The sequence below is a fragment of the Colias croceus genome, chromosome 10, assembly GCF_905220415.1.
Source record: "Colias croceus chromosome 10, ilColCroc2.1".
Taxonomy (NCBI): domain Eukaryota; kingdom Metazoa; phylum Arthropoda; class Insecta; order Lepidoptera; family Pieridae; genus Colias; species Colias croceus.
Window position 1 is genome coordinate 1,238,080 of NC_059546.1, and position 21,723 is coordinate 1,259,802.

General features: G+C 34.2%; 1 protein-coding gene across 1 annotated transcript in view; it reads left to right on the plus strand.

The window, feature by feature from the left end:
* Positions 1-5,229: 5,229 nt before the first annotated feature.
* The window catches only part of LOC123695124 (adenomatous polyposis coli protein-like), a 40,008-nt gene continuing 23,514 nt past the window's right edge, over positions 5,230-21,723 (plus strand). Inside the window, 1 exon segment of the mRNA XM_045640856.1 lies at positions 5,230-5,573. The gene's annotated coding sequence lies outside the window, so the exon portion shown is untranslated.

Genomic DNA, 21,723 nt, shown 5'->3' on the forward strand with positions numbered 1-21,723 from the left:
CGTTATTTTGTTTTATGCTAATTTATATCTCTAGTGAAAATAAATCGCATGAACATAACTTGTAGCAAACTATGTAAATGGAAATTATGAAAAGAAAATGGTAATTTTTCTCATTTAGAAAAGCTTTGGTTTATTTTAATTAATCTATTCAATTAAAAAGAAAAACTCGAGATATTATGTAATCATTAATTATATATTTTCGTGATTTGTATGATTTATAACAAAACATAATAAACATTCATAATTATTACAAAAAAGTGTTAATTCGCATAGTGTAGGTATACCGGTATAGGTACATCAATCAGTTATCGAAGTCTGTATTACAACACTAGTACCTTCTTGCTGTTATTTATTGACAATTAGCATGAAGGTATGTGCATACGTAATATGGAAATTAGTTGCTTTTCATGTCAGTAGTCGTCGTAATTTGTTGCAATTGCTATGAATAAAAAAGGCGATTTTCTACTACTTTGAATAAAATGCTCGTTATTCCACGTTTAACTTGACACCGATGAAAGTTTGATGTTATCGATTGATTGGATGTTAAACATCACATATTTTAAAGGAAAAACTATAATTATGCCCACTATTTGATAAACGAAACTTGCAAATTCGTTTACATATCTTCCAGTAATCGTCTAGAGAATGCTGATATCAATACTGACTTTAACAAAGTATTCCGTATAGCCCCCGGTAGCTTCGTTGAACGACGCCCTCTAGCGAGCACACCCTCGCACAACAGATGGAAATAACCTCATCCCTCGCTCTCCCTACCGGCCCGCCCACGATGGAAACTACATTCTATTGTTCCGCAATAAAGCCCCAATTTATTAACCGTGTGTGGCTCATCGGTCGTTCCGACATGGCGCATTAATCGATTGATGGCATTAGCGGCGTTGCGGCAAACTCGACTATACGCTTCAACAGTAGAGTCGATAATCGCGGCGTCATCACGCTCGGATACGCAGAAGCCTCCTCCAGGGTTGTTCGATCCTTCAGTCGCCTCACCGGCGTGGCCCGGACGCGTCGATACCGTACACCGTACCAACAACACGTCCACTGTTTCCTTCCTCGCGAAGGGAATCTGTCGGATCGGTCAGTTCTATTTCGCGTTTTTAGCTTCACGTTAAAACACGCCGAGAGTGCAAACTGTGGGTGATAGTGCATTGTGATCCCTTCGTGATTTTCATGCCGATTTTCGCGAAGCTTCCATTTAATATTTAGCTTAGTTTTCGACGCTTAGTTTTTACAGTATTTTTTGGGCGTAACGAGAGGTATAAGTCTGGTTATTTTTGTGTTGGATATGATCGTGTGGCTTGTAGTTAGGAGAGTGCTTCTGTCCTTGTGAGGCGAAAGCTTCCCAATTGGCGATTTATATCGCGAAATGAATGCATTATTGATGCAATGCACAGCTTGGAGTGATAAATAGTCGTGTGATAATTATTAGCAGTTGAATGGATCGAAGCTTCAAATAAAAATTAAAATAATATATTTAAATTGATTTCCATGTTAATATCGTATTTATAAACTCAGAAATCTTCTTTTTGTGTACAATATAATTTGGTATCTAATGACATAACCAAATGATCACATGCTATTCGTATTATTATTTTTATTTATATGATCTTAGTTTATAATAAATTACGTAAAATGAATAGGTAAATTTGCATTGTCGTCGGTATCGAAATCGATTATTGAAAGTCATGAACATCATATTGCGTGTAAGCTTTAGGTTCATTGCCAAAACTTATGAAAACAGCTGCTGTGCTGTTATATAAAATCATATTATCTTCTTTAAAAAATTATAATACAAATTGTCTGTAGTTCTATGCGAAATATTTAACATTTATTATTCTGCCCTAAAAGGTGCGCCACTGTAAGTTTCTGTGACAGAAAACGAACAACCAAGATTGCTTAACCCTAACCTATTGAATGGTAAGGAGAAGTAAAATGAAAATGTTTAACCAAAACCTATATGTAATTACTGTCACCGCCGTTGTTGCCTAAGTTATCATCTATCTATTTAACCTTCTTTATGGAATCTTAATATTTGACAAACCTTAATATTTGAGCTATAAGTTATTTATCAAAGAAATCGTACCTTCCCGGAGAACACTATAGAATTGACCTAAAATATACGCGATACTTTCGAAGAACATTCAAAGAAATTAGATACATAATATATTATGAGAGGTTCTTGAAATACTTTTTCGAATATACTCACAGTAAGAACGCTTTTACAGGATAAAGTCGATTGACTAAGGTTTGAGTGTCTAAAATGTAACTTACCATTTATAATAACTTTGGTGAGGAAAGACTTTAAAACGCTCTTTCAGCAAAGTATGAAGGATTGTTTACATTATACATTTATAGAAACAAGCCCCCGAAAAAACTAATTCCTATATAAGTGTAGTTTTTGTGAAAATTAAGGAAATCCCTATATTTAATCATTCATAGGTGTTTAGGTAGGGAGTGCTTCCTGGGGCCAAGGGGTGCGGTTCATTTAACTAATACTGATAGCTAAGCTAATCTACTAGACTACTAGAGGATTGGTAAAATTTTGCAGTGTATTCACCTTTCGTGTTACTTTTTATGTAATAAGGTTTTTATTCACCTTTTTAGAATAGGTATGTTAAAAACTAACTAAGATAAGAGAAAATCTAAAAGAAAGCGAAAAAAACTATTCCGATTTCTTTAATAAATATTATGACTCGGTTTATATCTCAAATCAAATTCTTCATATTATGTATTTATATATCTATGTGTATGAGATAATAATAAGATGATTATATTAAGTTTCATTCGACACCTACCATCCTATGAGGGTTAGAAGAATAACCTTCACCATTGTATACTGTACAGTATAATATGTTTCTAGGATTATTATAATATTTATTGGTTGTATGCAGTGTTATCTTAAAACCAAAGAATATGCATCATTTCGTTATAAATCATCATCATCATCATCATCATCAGCCCATATACGTTCCCACTGCTGGGACACGGGCCTCCTATGAGGGTACAGGCCATAATCCACCACGCTGGCCAAGTGCGGGTTGGCGGATGACCCATGTCGGCGAACTTTTTAATTCTTCGACATGTCGGTTTCCTCACGATGTTTTCCTTCACCGTTCGAGCAGTGGTGATGTTACAACATGCGCAGATAAATTGAAAAATTAATTTATTTCCTGCGCGCTCGCCTGGTCTCGAACCACGGACTTATCGATTCGAAGTCCGAGGTCTCACCACTGCTCTTTGAGCCACCACGTTATAAATGCTTTTGTGAAATACTGATAAACACTGGCCTATTTTATGTTTTACAATTTTTACTATTAATAGGTATCATATCATAATAATTGCAAGAGGATGATTGCATTAGTGAATGTTTGCAAGTTGTAATCAATTACGTCACGGCTCAATTTATCTGGATGACATTTTGAAATAGTTACAGTGGTCTGGAATGTCCGGACAATGGTCTGGAATAGTACATATTATTATGCAGTCTTCTTTTCGAATAGGTAGTATTGCATTGGAGCCAAGCTGCGGGCTTTAACTAAATCTACATAAAGTTTATTGGTCGTATCAATTAATACATTTAAATAAATAAGATTTCTATTTACGTAAGCCCCAACAAGTGCTCATGAATTTTTAGAGAATCCACCACCGATATACTTTTTGATTTTCGTAAACTTTCTTCGGTAAGCTATTTAAATTTTCTGCGATTGATATCTACTTTCACTGGTAATAGTCGATGCTGTGATAAAATTCCGGTAGAATGTTCTAGAAAGTATGATTAACTTAAAATAAAAAAAATAATTTGAAAAACGTGCCAGTTATATTCCGTGGAATTACTTTATAAAGTAGGGAAAAGACTACTTGTATGTGTTAATTTGTTAATTATAGCTCTATGGAAGGACAAACAAACAAACACATATCAGTATTTACTATAAACAAATTGAGTTACATTTAAATAACTATCAAATAGTTATTTCATGGCGCCATCCTGCATCCATTGATAGATTTTACATTTAAAATAATATTTTATATTAATCGACATGAAATGAAATTTTCTACTTTAAAGCAATATTTTGAAACGTTTCAAATGACACGACCTCTCCCTTAAACTTTACCTTACATGCCCTTTCATTACTGACCTACCTCTGAAACCATCACATAAAAACGTAAGATCTAGATTATTAGCCATACAAACACGGTTCGTTCTGAATACATTGTCGCTCCGGAATCTAAAAAGTGCTGGACAAAACTATGGATGCGCAACGCATGCAGATGTGACTTTCTCGATGCAGTTTCTTACGTGATTGCCGATTGGATGCTCTATTAGTGATAGTCTATTGGCCTTTCGATAAATCGGTATACAGGGTTGTTGCTTTTTGTGAAAAACTTTTTTTTGTGAAAATTTTTCAAATATGTATTTATGGTACCTACTTGTTTTATGTTGATATTGGGAGCGATAAAATACAGGTTGCTGAAAAATATAACAATTCACACGTAAAACTATTGAATTACGTAGTTGATGAAAGATACCTTTAGTAAAATTTGATGAAAATGTTATATATATCTATAATTATGTAATCACATTCAGTTCACAGTAAATGTAGTAAAAAGTATTAAATTTATAACAAAAATCAATCACGGAGTAGCTACGTAGTACACACAACTTCAAATTGTATGGTATAATATGGTAGGTATGTTTACAAAAATAAATCCCATTTGTTACCTATAAGATAACATATGACACATTTGAATATAATTCTCTTTGCATTTTCCTTTGTCTGAATATGAAATGAAAGTTCTTTGTGATGTTTTGGTTTCTTGTATTGATTTTACAAGGCATTACAATTAATCATACAATAATGAATTTAACTGGAAATAATAAAAGTTGTGGTCAATAATAAGTGTGTGTTTGCAAAACATATTCAAAGTAAACATATTCATTTTTTACTACGCAACGATAGTAAAAGTTAAATGATAATTGACAGTGAACAGCGAATAGCGCCAGTAAATTATAATATCAGCCACTAGAGTAGTGAAGTGCTAATTAAACAATATTCATATCATAATATTATTTCCTTGAGAACATAATACAAGTGCACTAAACGAGCGAGTCGCTTTGATAAACTGACACCGTGAAACAATATCCCCCTGTATAATTGAGTGCTCGCACGCAGCGTGCGTACGCGACTGAGCGTCAGTCGGTCTCGCGGCACGCGGTCATTGCGCGCGTATCGACCGCCGTTCTCTATTCAAATTTAAATTTCGAACGCGATCGCGAATTTTGTTTTTTAATATTTTTTTTTTAATAATGCAGTGACTATTGACCACGGTCATGTGTTGTTAAGAAGTGCCAGTGTCGTGAACAAGTCGTCTCGCTTGATTGGACCATGGAGTACTAAACGTTGTTGAAACGTTGTTGTGGGTACTTTGGTTTCAGGCACCGGTGCCTTTTGTCTAGCGGTTGCGTTGGTACAGTTATGATTATTCCGACTTTCTATGGAAATAAACATTGCGAATAAATACAGCCTTAGCAGAAACCAGCAGTGCAATTACCAATGGTATGACATTAATGTAATCGAAAATGCAAGTAACAAATTTGAATTGCACACTGTAGTGTATACTTGTGAATATTAGCAACTTATTTATAGTTAACTCGATAATAATATGTACTCCTATTGCGGTAATGAATTGACATACTAATTAATATGTCGTGCAGGCACACTTTGTGGTGAACAAAAAAGGGCTTGGTAGACGGAATGGTCACTGAAAATACTATTTCTATACATAAAAATTAGAGTAAATAATAAACCTCGCAAAATATAAAAGTTAATATGCATTTTGTTGGTAAATTGCATTGAAATGTTAAAAGGAGAACTAATTAAGCGATAACAGAAATAAATTGAAAGATTTTTTTATATTTGTTTCCTATCAATAAATTGCATTTTTATTGCAGAATATAAAAATGTTAGTATAGGTACACAAGATTTCCGCCCTCGGCTTCGTCTAAGACTAATACTGTCTCTAATCATATTCTTAGACCTTCCTTAAAAGTACGCTATCGATGAAAAACTGAAAAGTGAGTGAAAATCGGTGCAGCTGTTTTTGAGTTAATCGCGAACAGACTGACAGAATGACTTGGCGGTGGACTGCTTGTAATAATTATTTAGTGTTGCTTTTAAAATTAAAAATATAATTGAATCGTGACAGTGCTCTCCAGATGGGGTGGCATGCAAATTTAAACCATTTATTAAATTATCGTTAACGATGCATGCATGTAAAATAATGTATCATTAAGTTTCACAATTTTGTCAATTATTATCAATTAAAATTTTAGTGTCAGCAATCCCAAAGTAAAAATATAGTAAAACTATATTTCCGATACCCCCCTTCTTCAAACAACTTTGATTTCTTTACCCATACCACATAATACTGAATAGCTGTGCCCCGCGGTTTTACCCGCAGTGCTCCGCTCCTATTGGTCTTAGCGTGCTGATATTATATAGCCCATAGCCTAGATTATAATGGTAATTTGACGACCACACATTTTATCACTATATAAAATAGAAATTGTAAACGTTTTATTGAACGATAACATAATACTTGCAGTACAGCGCAGGTGAGATTAGATTCAAAAGGTCTCAACTCACGCACCGGGCGTTCCTCGGTTAATTTGTTTGTGGGGAACAGTAGGATAATGCGGGTGTGACGTCATAGTTTACGGAAGTGACGAACAGAAGGAACATGTGTTTCGTTATTCGTTGTTTTAGAATTTAGACGTATGTGGATGATGGTATTACGAAATGTGTCTCGGGTTTTTTTTTGAGAATTAATGTGTGTATCTTGAGACAATAGGGGAGAAGTTATGCTATTGTTTTTTTAAGCTATTGCATAGCTTCTATCGTGGGTCTTGAGCGCGGGGACCGAATCGGGAAATTCCGTAACGAAAAAACCTCACGCTCCCCACTCCGACGTCCGGCAATACAATTTTGTCACGAGCCGCCTCTGCATGCTATATGATACAGAACTTATAATAGCTTAAATCATACATGTTACTCGGTATTCTTAGGTTAATTAGACCAACTATTCTCCACAATCCAATAAAACGGTGATAGTACAAACGTTCTTGACCTAGGTACCGAAATATACATACGTACACTGTGACTGGAGTAACGACCGAGGTGAGAGCGTGAACGTTATAATTAGACTAGCCTTCCGCCAGCGGCTTCTCCCGCGTAATCAAAGAAAAACCCGCATAGTACCCAATGTGAAGGACTCAGATCCCAAGCTACCTCTCTACAGAATTTGAACGAAATCTATACAGTAATTTTTGAGACTAGCCCGGACATACCTACAGTCAAACAGACAAAAATTCTAAAAACTATATTTTTGGCTTCAGTGTCGATTGTAGATCACGCGCCAAGCATCCTTTTAGAAAAATATTCAATGTACAGTTTTGACTTTCCTACGATGTTATTATAATTATAAGTACAGATATAGATAAATGTAGATGCCCGCACATGCATACGGCATGTCATGCGTCTACACGATTTATTGCGTGTGTGGATGCAGCTTTACGTTGCGTTTAGAATTTACGTAATATTAATGGGTGGGTTAGTTAACGATGTATGAAAATGTTTTTCATGGTGCAGACGATGTAGGTGAGAGATATATAAGTATAAGGTGTGTAAATAAATAAAGACTAGTTGTGATTGCGTATGGCTTCACTTTATTGTTTGCGAACAGTATGTACCTATTGAACAAGGCAGTCTTGAAAATGTGAATTAAATTATTTTCACTTTCCATACAATAATATGATTGGGTAAGTATACTTGACTCTTTTTATACCGAAATATTTTGTTATCATGCTTACGAATATTTTTAACAAGTACTCCGATTATGAGGTAATTTCCATGCGGTTGTGGTGTAATTAATACTGAAACATAAATTAATTACCACCGACTTGCCAATAAAATTATGGTTGCCCCGAATTACAAATAACAAGTTATTATTTGGTTTAACAATGTTGTAGACAGAATATGACAGGAATGATAAGAAAATTAAACATTTTCCCAGTTAGACTACCAGTCGCTCATCCCCACTTCATCTGGATTGAAACATAAATTGGGATAATGAACATTCACCGATAACGTGGCTTTTGATTGCTAAAATAATTTTTTTTAAATCGGTTCAGTTGGTCAAGAGATTACCCTGTACAACGTTACTAACTCAGTAATACGAAATCTTAGTAGGAAAATATTAGTACAGAAGTATAGATTGTATTAAGTGCAATAAGTGCACCAAACACGTCCAATCCCTAACTGCATAATTAAGTTTGACAGCAGTTTGACGTATTTATCTGTAGGTATTCGTTGAAAACCGCAAAGATGTGGTCATGTGAGCTATTTATGTAGACCACGTAGACATAATATAATTATTAACATAGTTTAAAAAACTATACTCGCTGGAACACATGAAATGATTGTATTGTCACTGATCCTAGACAAGTGTACAGGGTTTGAATTAAATATGTCCCGTTTAGGGCTGATTTTTCAATCCTTGGTTAAAACTTATTCATCGAATAACGTAAACTACCATTTCAAAAATGTATTGTAATTGTCCGTATTTGACAGTTCACAGGTGGCATTTTAAAATGTTCGTGTAATACTTTAACCAAGGATTGAAAAATCGGCCCTTAAACAAACATGTCAGTTACATACAAACATACAAATGAAGCTAATAAAAACCTGTTGACTAAAATCAGTTCAGTAGTTTAACCCAATCTCTTTATAAAACAGTCTTGCATTGCAATATCTGCATTCATTAGGATTATGGTAATAGATCGTGTTATAGTCGGTGAAAGCCATTATACATTCATGCGACGATGGTATTTGCATCTTACACAATTATGTTCATGTTATTTGATGAACATGCCACTAGATTGTGATCATGATAGTTTAGAAAACAATGCTCTTGATTGTAGAATATAGATGACGCTTTGTTTTGACCGCGACTTTCTACGAATAGGTAAACAGTTTATTGTTATTCCTAATTGAGCTTATAGATAAGTAAGTATAGGTAGGTAGGTAATGTCTCTTCTTGTAATATTTTTTTGTAATTATTAAATTTGAAATTTGTATTTTATGAATTGCTTTCTACTTATTTGTATTCTTATTTGAAATTATTAATTGTGCAGGATCGTTTGCACCACGCTAGTGACTCACCGACTAGAATAAACTGGCGCTAGTAAAGAGGTCATAGTAATACGAGATTCGTTTTAGCTGTTGCCAATCTAATGGAGACTTGAAAGTCGCGTCAATTAGCTAAATAAAGGATAGTTTAGTAAACTAAAATAAACGGATATGTTAGAAGGTTCTGTAAGTGATGTGTCAGTCATCACGCAAACAGTTGTTTAGCCTAAGTTACTGAACTTTAGTTAATAAGTGATTAGAGTTCAGAACCACGTCTCGACCTCGAAAGAAAACTGTACTGCTGCTAGTTAGATACTATTTTACGACCACGGCAGTAATAAAGAAAATTCTGTACGTAGTTATTTTGGAGACACTATCACACAACTAATACAAGAACGATTATGTTCGAAATTCGATTCGATTTATGTTCGAATTAATTTCCACATAACGTATATAAAATTCAAAGTCAAAACCATATTTACAGAGACATTACATTTCAATTTGTAAAAGAATGCTAGAGCAACAGTTAATTATTACAGTGACCCGCTTACCGATGTGTATTCTGTCGGCTGACTCACTCGCCCTGTCAATGACACCCGCTTGACATGTGGTGTGTTATGAAATTATTATCATTTTGTATGAGTAGCGCAAGACGACATACCGTGGCTAGAAGATGCACTTTGCCGTACCGTGTATAGAAATTCGCGCGTATGCCCGCGACCGTGCATACCTACTTCGAATGCTCGGTTGCTAATGGCAACCAAACTTTTCGGTAAATGTTCAAAAATTTGCAGAGGCAACTACTGATTATTAATTGAAGTTTCGTCTGGCTTTTGACTGCGTTTTGCCAGACTAATTATAATCCTCCGTCGGGGAGTGGAACTAGAACTTTGCAACCCTTAATTGCTGACAAATTAAATATTTCAGTTAACAATAAACGCATCCCGCAGACTGGCAGTTTTCTAATTTCAGTATGAAAATTATTTTCTTAAGAAACTGTATTTTCAATGGCTTCGAAAGTAAACAGATATTCGCGAATCACAATAGACTTCGTTTGCAATATCGAAACTTTACTGAGGGACATTTATTAAACTAGTTTTCTTCGTTGTCTTCTAATACCTATTTATTGATGTTAGCATCCAATATTTTTCTGATTTTCATTCCAGAAACGCATTATTTGAGTAACGAATACGGGTTTTTATTGCTATCGGCAATTCAGTATATATCTTAATTTCTTTTCTTCAAATATAATTTATAAACCTGGTTTGTGGTAGGTAATTACACTTCTAAAATAAACATAAAATCTACTTTTTGGCGTCACTCAACAAAAACAATAATATTACAATGTTTTGGCCTCTTTATGAGCCTACCGGGGGCAGACTAATTATAACTATTACTATGAAAGATGACGTATTACGTCAGTGTGTATATTTCTAATTTTGCTCACAATTGGGTCAAACATATGGTAATAGTGTTTCTTTGTTTACGGAAGATATGTTTTGCTTTTAAATAATATGTAATGATCAGTTCGCTGGCACTAAGTGAACTTTAGTATTTCCGTTTTGTATTTTATCGCTAAATATTGCATATTAAGTGTTATTACTTATTATGTTTGATAAGTTGTAAGATATTTTCAATAAGCAAAGGTATAAGAATAAATAAAATGACAAACGAAAACATTTGATTGAACATTTGTTACTTTCATAGGTTGTTTCATCCCAGATTTGAGACAACATTTATAAGTACATATAATACGAAGAGATTCTACAGAATTTAGGTCATGATTAAATAACGAACCCACATACACAATAGAATAAAGGCGAAAGTAATTAATAGATACCTACGCGTCAAAAACTAAATGCGTTCACCTGCGCCTGCGCATGACTCACATAAGATGCATATGAGTGCTGCTTCTTAGTCATATAACGGTTTTGATGAAGCCAATCCATTATAATTTGATTAAGCCTTGTGTTGGTTATGAATTAGTGAAAGGATATTCGATTTGTACGAAAATTAACCTATTTATGAGAACTTTCAACAAAGAGATAATAATTTTTAAGTCGTGTCATTCTATAAAAGGATGAACGAGGAAATATTATTAAGATTTAGTTGTAATTTTTCAGCAGTAAGAACTTTTATAGCGGTAATATTTCTTATGATTTAACGATAAGTGTAAGTGTGAATATACAGTTTTTATTAATTTAGTCGGATTTATGTGCACGTTATGAGGCGTGCTCGTGTATTTATAGACAAACATAAAAGTCTAAAATATTCATAGCTACCATAAATAAATATGAGCGAAATTACGGATCCTCTCAATGTCCATGTTAGAATTTATTACATAGAACTTGATATACATGACTAAGAAAGCACTACAGCTGTGCTTTATATGTATCGCAGTAAATATTAACTATCTTGATTATTCAATGTGCAGTCGCTTCAATTTATGAACAACTAGCTGTGCCGCGCGTTTTCAGTCGGGTGGCTCCGCTCCTGTTGGTCTTAGCGTGATATTATATAGCCTATATTACTCGTGGATAATGTAGCTTTCTAATGGTGAAAGAATTTTTAAAATCGGTCCAGTAGTTTATGATTCATTACAATCAAACAAACAAAGGTTTCCTCTTTATAATATTAGTGTAGATTATAATATCTACAAGAATGACAATTTGGTGTCGTTACAATGCGTGTGCGTCACCTTATATTGTAGGCTTCCGGCTATTCATTATAATATTATTTACCAAGCGTATTTCAAAGAAAAGTCAGACAGCCATGTTAATATCCTTTTCTGGTCTTCAAAAATGTATATAGTATCAAGTCGTAATTAAACATAAAGCAGTAATTTTATTATTTCGTGTTACATAACCGAACCAAAAACGATTAAGTGTACAAAAACTTGTTATTGGATTTTAGGTGCATATTTAATCTGATGATGATCATACATTATGTCTAATCAGTTCAGAAAACTAATCGTATACTGCGTCTTTTGCATGCATTTTTTTCATTAAATTCCTGAGAAGTTTGTCGTTTATTTAATATAGCACTTGAGGATATCAGTGATATGTGTTATCACAATACAAATCACAAACCCATTGGAATACCTCATTAACGTCATTACTAAACATAAAGCATCGAAGTCGACTATTATCATCTTCACCAAACACTAAAGAAAGTAATAATGCACTCATAAGTGTAAGACGTCAGCCAAGTGAGTCAGTGCATTGGGCGATACCGGTCGGTCAGGTTGGCGTATAATCGCTTATTGGGAATGCGCATTAATAAATATAGGGTCTTATGTAACAAGAGTATGGTGAACCAGGTTGGCGTATAATCGCTTATTGGGAATGCGCATTTATACATATAGGACTCGGCGTACTGTGTGCTTGCCGAAATTTATTTCGGGAATAGCAAGATTAGGTGGGTCGATCAGGTTAGTGCATAATGTCTAATTGGCAATGCATAAAATATAGGATTCGGCCTATGGCACCGGGATCGCAAGAATGGACTGTGTTTGGGGGTTATGCAGGGAAGAATATTGAATGACATATTAGACGGTCATTATAACCTTGGTGACTCAGTATTTGTCTAAATAAATCGTAGAGAAAGGTAATGCAATAATTAAAAGTTATAATTGGGTTTGGAAATGAATAAAGTGTGTACGTACATTGTACAATGTACATACATATTTCAAATAGATTTTTACGAAACTTTAATTAGAAAGCTGTATCTCATTTCAAAAGCTAACAAATTTAAATTCGTGTTTTTTTCTGTTTTGGCTGGAATCTAATGACTTTTGTGTTGTTTTGCGATGTCTCGATGATTATTTCGATAAGCCTCTGAATGTAATTACTTGCCTTTCTCTCGATTAGATTGATTCACCGGAAAGAATTGTGCCTTATTGTTTGCGTCTCATAATTCTCGATGTTATTACGTTTTTAATGTGCTTTTCTATTTATTACAATTGAGATGGGTAAAAGCGTATATTATATCACTTCACTTTATAGTTCCTGAAGCTAAATTATTCTGTATTGTTCACCTTTATTTCCTTGAATGTTTCCAACCTTACCAGCCTGATTGCAGCAATAAGGCGATTCCAAGTTTAATCTCCCAGAAACTATGTAACCAATAAAGCGGACAAATGAACTGTAATTTAATTCTATTGCCCAGTATTACAGCCATTAAGTGCGATGCTGCAATACGCTGCTTTCGCCCACACTTTGCTAGCATTCCTATAAACCAGCTTTGGCCTGCGTCCTCTTTATATACGACTTGCGTCTTATCCGATAATTTATGGACAAATACTGAGACTTGCTTTAGGCACTTTATCTAGCGTGTGTATGTAGGGATTGAAATTCTAGCTCGGATATAAGTTTATTCAGTTCGCAAAAGTACGCGAATTTTCAGTTGATTCATTTTAGTTAAATTTAACAACGACTTTTACAATGTCTTGCCTCTGTTTGAAACAATTTCGATCACAAAAACGACGAACTTTTTTAATTTTTTAAACATGGATCGACCCATGGATGAAAATATAAATATTTACTTAATTACTAAGCCTCAATTATCTTCATCGTTCAGATTTTCACGAAGCAGATCATCAGATCTCCACAGCTTTCAAAAGTTGGGTTCGTCGTACGGCAACCATTGAAAAGCGCGCTTGAAATCAATCGATATGCCTTCTATACCTTTTTACTCCTACTTACATAGGCATTATTGCTCAGAAGCCAAAGCATTTGCAATCTGCAGATTTTTATCACAGCTCGATTCTCGATAGCTGGCCCCGTCCTACGCCAGTAATTAGTATGCGCTATTGAAGGCCTTGGCTCCGTATTCGGTAACGAAACGTGGTCGGAATTATTGGTGTATGTGCTTTGAATACTTATTAACATTTTTACTTATAAGCCCCCACCTGTAATATTTTTTGTACGTATAAACTGTATTAGGAATCATGCCATTGTTTTGTACATTTTTTGCATCATCATTTTTATTATTATCGACTATAAACATTGAACTATTGAATTAAATATCTCCTATTTTCGATATATTATTTTTAATTTCATTGCTGAATACGAATTAATGTACTTATTGCATGCAAACTTTATTGCTATAAATGTTCATACTTGATTCATTGCGCTATTTGAAGGTGCAATATCTCGATATTTTACACATTAATTTATATCTTATGATCCATACTTATACTTTCTTTTAACATTGTAGTTAATTTCATAAAAATATGCAACAACGTTAATTCTAAGCAAGATGAGTTGCGTAATAGTAAAGCACAGTCTGCATTAGAGAACAGCCTCCTACTACCTACTTCATGATTAATATGTTGCTAAAATTATGAGTCTAGATGAAATTGTAAAGCAGCTTACTGAATAGGAAGTGGGAGCTAGTGTTATAAGCTTGTAGTTATTAAATAAAATATCGCCGTTCATTTCCTTGTAACACTTAGTTGTTGTTTGAGACTATGAAGTTTCTTGTCGGTTCTTCTCCATAGATACTGCTCTCCGAATCGGTGGCAAATGTTAAAAAATGTTATGACGATTCAAAAGTGCTTTTATTAGAAGTCTAATTGAATAAATAAATGTTTTAGTTTGAGTTTGACTAAGCTCCACCTAGAAATTCATATTACCGTGCTAAGTTTTTCCATTTCAGTGAATAATTTCCCAGAACAAAGTGCGTGGTGGAATACGTTAACGAGTCGTCTCGTTATTTATTCGGTTTCATATCCGCAATGTATTTATAGTTTCAGTTCAATTTCCCGTCATTCAAATGATAATGTAAACACTAAACGATTATATTATATGAAACTAGCTGCGCCTCGCGGTTCTGACCGAACTGCTACGCTCCTATTGGTCTGATCGTGATGATATAATATAGCACCTTCCTCGATAAATGGGCTATCTAACAGTGAATAATCTTTCAAATAGATAGGGAGGCGAGGTAGCTAAATAGCGTAATTAAACGGCGCCGTCGAGACTTATCAAAATCGATAGATAAAATAATTTCGAAAAGAAAAGCTTCTATGGTAAAAACCATTTTAGCGGTGGGTTTGGCGTGTAGGGATTTTCAAAAATGTAAAAAAAAATAGTTACTTGGGCATTCTCGAGCGCGTCAGATATTCATACTACGTATGCCCGAGTGCCTCTGATAACAACGGTATACTAATCTGCCGGTTTGCGTGGTGGGGCTAGGCATATTAATTCGTCAAAAATGCACAAAAAAAAAATTTACTCGAGCGCGTCAGATTTTCGGAAGGGGTGTTAAGTAGGCCCCAAGGAAGCTCCCCTTAAAAAAACTGACGATTTCGGCGTGACGATAAGTTACGATGAATTTTTAAAAATGCAGAAAAAAAAAGTCCTTTTGAAATACTCGAGCGCGTCAGATTTTCATAGGGGAGGTTTATCTCGGTCTCCTGAAAGCATATTTTCTTAATCTGACAAAAATGTTGGTGGGTTCTCTTAATCTGACCGAAAAAGGTTTGAGAGTTTCTTTTTTTTAATCATCGTTATTTCATATCAATTTTTCTTAACACCCTCAGTTTTCGAGATATACTCAAAAAACCGGGAGTTTGAGTTTTTATGATGCTTCAAGTCAAAAAGTTTTACCTTTGGACAAAAATGTAAAGAGACCTTTTTTGTGTAAAATAAAATTACCTTTTTTGTTTATTCAAACTTTTTTTTTGTAAAATGTATCGTTCGCGACTTATATACTGCAACGCGTTTTTCGGAAGACGAAATGGCTCCTCCAGACTTCCGGTCACGCGGAAACCGGCAGATTTTGTATTTTTAGTAAGTTTTAGATTATATTCTTCAAAATAAAAATAAAAACAATCGCGCTCGAGAATGCCGGATTAACGTTTTTTTTTACAAGTTCGCGACCCTATAACTTGGCGGCGTCAAGGACTTATCGTCAGATTAGTTAAATTTAGTCTTAAAACACTAAAATCAACCCCCAATATCTTAATCTGACGCGCTCGAGTATTTCAGACTATCAATTTTTTTTTACTAATCTGATCGTCTATCCTGGGCGCGCGTCACTACTTAAAGAGCTAAATAGTTAACAAGGTTGTTCTATTAGGTCTAAGGTATCTCTCATATCTTAAACTGCCACGCTCGAGTATTGCAGAAAATTCCCCTTTTCGCCTCCCTATCTAAAAACCGGACCCGTGGTTTCTGAGATAGCAACAAACACTTCATCTTCGTAATATTAGTATAACAGAATTTTTGTTACTTCACAAACTCAATTATTGTTACATGTGTTGATAATAATCAGAGTTAAGAGTTAAGACATAGTTACAGAGTACTGTATGCAAATCATATTGTGCTATAAGAGAATGATGGTGCTTATAACGTGAATGTTATGTGTTTTATATTCTAACCCAGTTAACACATAAGTGTGTTAAGCACACTACTAGTAGTGTTCTTCAATATGAAAAAAAGAGCGTGTGTCGAGCACACGTGTCAGAAGTGAAACTTCTTTGGCAAGACTTAAAGATACCAAAATCGTCGCCTTACTAAATGACGTAACGGTACTGCCATGACGCGACCTTGAAATTTTACTCTTAAAGACGTTTTACTTCAAAAAATTAAAACGGTCGCTGTCGTAGAACCGTAACATAAGATGAAGAAAATGTTCCATCCTTGAAAATATTATTCAAACGTAGTAGGTACCGTTGCAGTTGTAGTTTACTCATAACTAATAACTTAAAACTTAACTTTTTATTAAAACTAAAAATTAGGTACACTTTACGCCTAATTAAATAAGCACTAATCGTTCTCTAGACAATCGATCCAGCGCTGTCGTTTTACTTTGCACCGTTCTACTGAAATTCAGGCCGCCACTTCCCACACCTTCGGCTTCACTTGGATTATGATTGATGTTGACACCATAAGTACTTGACCTGGAGGAAATTGCGCAGGGCTTCCTAGACGGATCTGGAGGAACTGCGGTCGCGATGTATTGAAGGCTATAGCGCGTTGTTTAAATATTGCGTAAACTGTGATGTTGTACGTAAATTTTATGATAAATCTATACTCATATTATAAAGCTGAAGAGTTTTTTTTGTTAGAACGCGCTAATCTCAGGAACTGCTGGTCCGATTTGAAAAGTTCTTTCGGTGTTCTTTCGGTGTATGCGGCCCATTTATCGGGGAAGGCAGTAGAAAGACTATATATCACGCTAAGACCAATAGGAGCGGAGCAATGCGGGTAAAACTGCGAGGCACAGCTAGTTGGTAATATTTAGTGATTCATTTATTATTCATTACATAATATAGACGGTTTAATCTATGAAACGTATTGTCAAACAACAAGGAGAGACGCTGATTGATTCATAGTTCCCAAAACAATAGACGAGATATTCATTATTCAACAACTGACAACTGAATTATTTCCAACACACCACAGGGTACAAGCCCGTGAGAATTCGTGCCTGCATCACTCAGCACTCTCACTTTCTTTCCGAACTGTATCTCTGTTAATTGCTCCCAGCAAAAGTTGTCTGTGGTACCGTTCATTTTGCACAGCTCTGCTATTGTATCTGCTATAATAATCGAGTGTTTAATGATAACAATATGTTGTGTTCGTAGAACGTTTAGTACGATTTCAGAATTCTGTTTTCGACTGTCTTATTGCTAACTAGCTTTGGCTTCGCCCGCATCGTCTAAAACCTAATAAATGAACACCTTCCTGGAGAAAGATGAAAGATGATCAAAATCCGTGGCGTAGTTTTGAAAATTTAAGCATACATAGGGACATAGGGACGGAGAAAGTGACTTTGTATTATACAACGTAGTGATTACTTTGAAATCTATTGTGTTGTAATGCGTTGGTTTTCTTTAACATAAATTAATGACTGATATTGTCAGTATTTAGATGAGTATGCGTTACATTTTTGTACTGAATTATTATTCTCATATTACCATATATTTATTGAAACGTAGCACCCATCTTGTTTTATGTCTATTCCAATTTGCGTAACACTGTTATACATAACATACTTCAGTCATCGGTGTTGTCGACAAAATTGAATTACTCGATAAATTACTTCACTGTTTAGTTTTTAGTATCGATTATGCATACTTGTATTGTCTCTTCGTGTTGTGACTGGTATTTGTTTTTACCAACGTCTTATATCAGCTCTCTTGTTTCCTTGTTCATTGTGGATGGTTTGATATATTTTCACATAGTTATTTTATAATATGAAGTTGAGTATGAAATTTAAAGGCTTTTGTAGTGTTTGTGCAGCAGTCTGTGAAATTCGCTTTGTTATCTAAATCTTATGTTCTAGCGTGTGCTCTTCTTGCATGACCTAAGTTAATTTATTATTTGTGAGGAATATGGAAACAGGTTTGCCATTTAATACGATTTAACATTAAATCTACAATTTTATATGTTCATAATTTTTGGATATTATTTACTCATTATACTTTAAAATCATATTTGCGTTGGTTTATCTAACTATTTAATATGAATATTTAAATTCTAATAACACCCACTAACAAGAACCTAGTGTAGGATATAATTTAAGCATACAGGACTTGCAAATTGTAATTATAATTAGTTGCGAAATGATTACGTTTACGGTGCTCGAACATCCTCACGCGAGTTCTGGCGTCCTATAATGCAATTTGCAAGCAAATTGTGGAAATCCGTTTGTGGTATTTCACATTGTTTACAATTTTACATCATAAATCATTGATATTATCTGCCTGTTTCTGATTGCGGGTACTTTTAAATAATACGGGGACAAAGAATTGTAGCTACCTACATGATAATTGTTTATTTATACGAATCTTCTAATTAATAAAACTTATTATGTAGTTTCAAAGTTGAAGTACATTTTACGCAATTTTTTATCTGTGTAGTTCATAAAAAGTGTTTCAGAAATTAAGATATAGTATTAAAAGCAGTCACGCAGTTTAAAACATCATTTAGTACGATTCGTTGCCACTAGCAACCGTCCGTACGAAACAATCTCAGTACAAAGCCTATTGTTTTGTGCGTCTCAGCTGAAAACACTAATTTATAAATTATTCACAGCATCACGGCTGATTACTGGAACACGTCATCTTCGGTTGAATCATGAGTTGAGATTTTGGTATCTTATCGAGATTAGTGTTTGCAATGTTTCTATTTTTGGGAAATATTTTGGATAGGACGAATTTGTATTGGGCTGTCGTAATTTTCTAGATTTTCTAAATTTAAGTTTGTTATTGTGCTTTGTAAAGATTCACCCCCTTTATATAAATGGACTTGTTTGTTTGTATGAATGTTTTCGCACTCATCCTCATGACAAATAATTTGAGAGTGAAAGAGACGGAATTTAAGAGGCAGCATAATAGGTATTGATAGTAAATCACGGATTAAGTGTTTTATGAACAAAGCAATTGAAAGATAAAATGAAACGTGAGGCAATGGCGACACTTAGCTAATTAATCTGACTTTCCTCAATCGTCTTTATGATTTGGATTATAAACGTATAAAGATCCTAATGGGGTAATAAAAATATTAATATTATTAATAAATAATATTATGACATCGAAAGACACGATCTACTTTAAATCTGACCCGTTCTCTACAATCTAATCTATAGATAAATCAAGCCTCGGTAATATCGTTGCATTTTATTATCCCCAAGCGAACGTTATGTAAGATAGCCATATTTGAAAAATTGAAAATATTGGTAATCGCCCGTTAACCCAGTTGTAATGCCGAGAAGTGCATCAGGTCGGTTCGTGGCACCGCAATGCGACAATAATGTAGCTTACAACTAGATAAAATATAATAAATAATTATTTCTAGACGTAAGATAATTTGTAGTCGATGTAAAAGTTATGTAAGGAAGAAACAAGAGGTTAAATTTTTAACAGTTTAATTTAAATACAGCGTGTATTCAGTACTCTCGGTCTCGGTTCGAGTATAACACTGTTTTAGAATTTAGATTTCTAATTAAGATTAAGATTTTAGTTTCTTGTGTCAGCGATCTTGAATGAACTGAATTGTCCCCGACTTTGCCTGGAGAATTTCATGTTTGAAATTAAATTAGTTTGAAGGTAGATGTCTAGTGACTAGTCTAGCGATACCTCGGTACAATCTACATTAAAATCCACAATGAACAAACACATAGTAGAATTTTTTTCAGAAAATCTGAATAATTTTGTTTTCGCATCTGGTGCTTTACTAAAGATCGATCGATTTTTATTTTCGTTATGTCTAATGTCACGCACTGTTATAATTTTATTATCTGAATAGAAATATTACAGTGACGACTAAGATAGGGATGAAATATAATAATTTAAGATGAGTGTTGCTACGATGAAGTTTTTATTTAAACCGTAATATTTTGATCACACAAAATTTATAGCATAACGGTTTCTTAAATAAAAGTCAATTAAAAAGGCTTGTGTTACACTTCTTCCAACCTCGTTACTTTAACGTACTTATAATTGAACTTTCTTTACTATCAAATGGGCGTTTATTGTGTGTGAACATTCTAATCAATTGCCTTCTAAAATACGCTGATAAGAAAGTAATTTACACTTGATCAATTGGTATTGGAAGTTTTCCAAACCAGGAAGATGTAGAAACCACAGTATAAATAAGAAGCAAAGATAAAATTGATTTTTTTTTTAGATAAAATTGTTATTTCGCTTTGGTTGTTTTGGTTCTGTGGTGTCTAGCTCAGAAACCACATTATGCTTTCTTTTTTTTCACACGTAGTAACCACGTTTATATTGTTCGTCTTTTAATTTTGTCATAACTCTTATATTAGCAAGTGTTTATTAAAAACAAATAGTCGTTTATATTGGAAGTGGGAGATTAATGATTATAAATATCTTTAGAAAGAGTAAATACCGAGTTACTTGGCGATTCTTCTCTAAAAGCGACATTTCGAGTCTTAGAATATGTATTTTCCTAAATACTTATAAAAGTTTACATGAATAAAAAAGTTTTCGAGTTGGTAGTAGGTACAATATTTAAATGTTTTACATACTAACATCTATCTAAGGCACTTTCATTTTCACACATCACACGCTCAAGCACATAGGCTCCTCAGGCAATAGAGGCACCATGTTTGTGCGCACTCCGTCTCACTCCAATTACTATAATAGCCTCGTGGTCGGGAGCATCGCTGAATTCTATCACACTTTCACCGATTTGTGAGTGCTTTCGCGTACAAACGGCGGCTTGTACAGCGATGTTACCAGCTGGGGTATTGTTTTAGATAGATTCACTTGGGTATTATGGCATATGGATATGGCAATTGGTAGGATCGATTGTGATTTAAATGTTGTAAGCAACCATGAGATGTCCAAGTCCTTGTGAATCTTATTTTTATAAGTAAAGAAAGTTATTCTTTGATTAACAAGCTAAATTGTAATAAGATACTAAATATCTTACGAGGCAGGTAATAAAGGTCGTAAAATACGTAACTTTTATGTGAGCTGAAACTATGTTCTATTCTATTAGTTGCATGAACAGTGCAAGTACAGTTTGATAAGTTAGCTCTGTAG